The sequence below is a fragment of the Teleopsis dalmanni genome, chromosome 1 (genome assembly GCF_002237135.1).
Source record: "Teleopsis dalmanni isolate 2A chromosome 1, ASM223713v2, whole genome shotgun sequence".
Taxonomy (NCBI): Eukaryota; Metazoa; Arthropoda; class Insecta; order Diptera; family Diopsidae; genus Teleopsis; species Teleopsis dalmanni.
Window position 1 is genome coordinate 6,706,531 of NC_051846.1, and position 3,499 is coordinate 6,710,029.

The following is a 3,499-nucleotide window of genomic DNA, read 5'->3' on the forward strand; positions in this document are numbered from 1 at the left end:
ATGCGGCTTCGATCGAGAAATGTTAAATTTCGCTTTCAAATTTTAAATATAAAGAATCAAATTAATTTTGTCAATTTTTATAAATTTTTTAAATTTATTTATAAGTACCTAATTTTACAAAAATGCAATTAAAATCATTAATATTTTTCGAGTTAATTTATGTATAAATTAATATTTCGAGTTATGTTTAATATTTTTGTTAAGAATCTATCTAAGATGGAATGAGAGTCATCACTAGAAATATTATATTCGATAACTTAGTTAAATAAGTATACTTTAATGATTTAATGACACAAAAAATAAAAATCTCTATCCTAAAATTATATACTAAAGAATTTAATATTCATCTCAGTCGATTAGTCACAGACGATCGACACCACTGTGCCTTTGGACTGATATTAAATAAAAATTTTAATTTTAGAAAGCAATATAAAATTCTGGTTACTACATTTTCATTAGTTTATCATTGATTTTTGGCTATATCTCACGAAAATGCGCTATATATTGACTCCTAAGGTTAGAAACTGTACTAAATCGCCCACATGAACCACTGATTTAACATAAACACAGAAATAAGCCTGACAATGCCTAATTACCCGACCTATATGGATAGCAAATTCCCATTACTAAACACTATGTTGTCTCTAAACTCTTACTTCTATAAGTCGATGGTTCCCCTAGTTTTATGTCCTGTAATATCTTCTTTTTGAAATAAAGTATTTTCCGATTAGCTTACGCACTTTCTGAAATAAATTACGGCTTAGCAATATTATGAGTGACAATCAAATTTTTCGTTTTAAAGACACAATGAGCTGATTGTGCCTGGTTTGCATTAATGAATAGCTGGTATTATTGGCCCATACCCACTTCACTTCGCTAAATAATTATATTCCTGATTTTCATTCCACTACAGACATTCTTACTAATTTGTTTCCTGTTATAAGAGAGAGGTATTCTCAGTACCTCTCAAAAAAAAAATTTGTATAAGTGCATTCTGTTCGTTTCATCAACTTCTCTTCAACGTTGATATTTGTCACCCCGATCTTAAATTTTCAGTAAATTCTCAGTAAATTCCCTGTAATTCTAACCAAAAATCGTATTCACAAATCGAGCCTTCCGTTTTCAACACTGCTTTAGTGTTTTGGCTTAGATCGATCATCTTGTATTATGAAATTTTTAACCCATTAACTTTTAGTTCTAACTGGAATTGGATTCTAACCATTCCCATAATCCCAAATGACTGGAATCTTTATTACTGATTCCTAAGAGTTGGTTTTAGTGGACTTATATCTCACACGGTGGCTATGGTTGTAATATTCATAACTTATTTTTAAGAAGTGGTTTTAGTGGACTTATATCTCACATGATGGCTGTGATGCTTTTTGCTTGTGGAAAAAATTTCATTTTTTCGAAAAAGTGTTTCTATAATATCTATATCTTTAAATTGATTAATGAAATTCTTTTTATGCTTTAAATATAAAGTCATCTTCTATGATTTAATAATATTTATACTCGTACTATTATAAACAGTATGTAATGTTACTTAAGACTTAAAAATATATTTTATTATTGAGTGGGTTGGAAATATTATTTTCACATATAAAAATAAGAATGATATAACGATTAAAATTAAACAATTATAATAAAATTTTCATTTAATTATATTTAACAAATTAAAATAAAAACGCTCATTGTTTCGTTTAATTTTTGCATTAATTTTTCTCTAAATAAGTATATGACATATTCTTTCTAAGAGCAAAGACATATGCATATTCTTCGCAGATCTGTGCACATTTCAATTAAAAATAAACAAAATTTATTCATTTATTTATTTATTTATTTATTAAGTAATGAAAATGGGGAAGACACCAGCTCTCGTCAGAGTCAAATTTACTTTGATGATGAATCGCCATAGAGCATAAACAATTATGAAAGAATTTCCTACGAATGGATGATTTTTCAAAGATAAAAATATTTAGAAAATAAATAAAAACTGTGTATATTTAATGAAATTGTTTATTTCCAATTGTATTCTATATATTTTATGTGTTTTCATTTAATTATTCACAGCAGTAAAAGAATAGACACTACTTTGCTCTTCTCCAGACTATTCAAACACTGAGGATCGGCCTATATCAATCCTGTTCTTTACTATTCCTACATTCATATATAGTATTCTTACTCCTAATTTTAATGTGTACTCATATTCTATTGAAAATGTTTATATACGAAAACAATTCCTAATAAATATGATCTGCTCTAATTATATATGTCTGCCTGTCTGTTGCCTTTCTGTCCAACAACTTCATTGTTCTAATTTCTAATGTCTCCAGAACATCAAATCAGTTTACTGTCCTAAAGACAACGCAGAAACATGCATTTTGAATTACGTTTATAGCACTTATTTTTTATATATAATATTGTAAAATTTAGTGTTTACACTGGGAAAATATGTTTAACTATATAAGATTTGTACCGAGAATGTGATAGGTGAATTATTTTTCACATAAAAATCATGTTTTTGTCACTTACTGCCGTCGCGCTTGATACAAACGTAGGTGTTTTCGGCTCATAAATTTATTATTTTTAGAAATGGAATTTTCAAAATATGTTTTCTTCCAACATTTCAGGCAAATTTAAAATTTTCTTGAGTGTTTTTAAAATTTTTATTTTTATTCAATATAATATTTTTATATACACTACAATGTATTAAGGAAACACGCTACAGTCGATACACACAGGTGTAATAAATACCCTTAATATTATGCATCATTGATACAAAGTTAAGTACAGTGTGACATTCTTAAAAATTAGAACTTAGTTTAAAGTTCTTGTTTATTCCGGAAGCACTGAAACTTTCTTAGTATACAAATCCATTTTTAAAAAAATATGATTAAGTTTTATCTATACCCAAGTATACTCAGAATTAGGCTTAAGTTTCTGAGGACCCCCTTCATCAGCACACTTGGCGATATCTCTAGCATTAGCATTGGCCAGATTCTTGTCTTTATAAATGCCTCTAGCTGGTTCTAGTTCGACATTCTCTCTTCTACCCACTATTACGAGTATTTGTAGATTCAAAACGGCTTTCATAGCTAATTGAGGAAGCCTCGTTTCTCTCTCTACCACAACTAACTTAGAACAATTATTCATTCCAGTTTAGAACATACAATTGAATAGTTCAGCTACTGAGCAGCTCAGTAGTTTCCTATCGTTGTTGATGGAGACTGTCGTTGTTGATGACAATCAAATGCTTTCTTACGAGAGTACCATGGCAGACCTATAATCATTTGTACATTTGTTTGCTTTAATATAGAGGTCATAAAATTGATTTTACAAATAGGAATAGTTCAAGAATAATAAATAATTTATCACATTTAAAGTTTTCAATTCTTTTGTATATACTATTAATACACAATGGATGACAAATAAATGTTGATTATCTTCACAAAAAATTTTTAGTTTTCTTATGAATTTATTTCAACTATCATTCAACTAT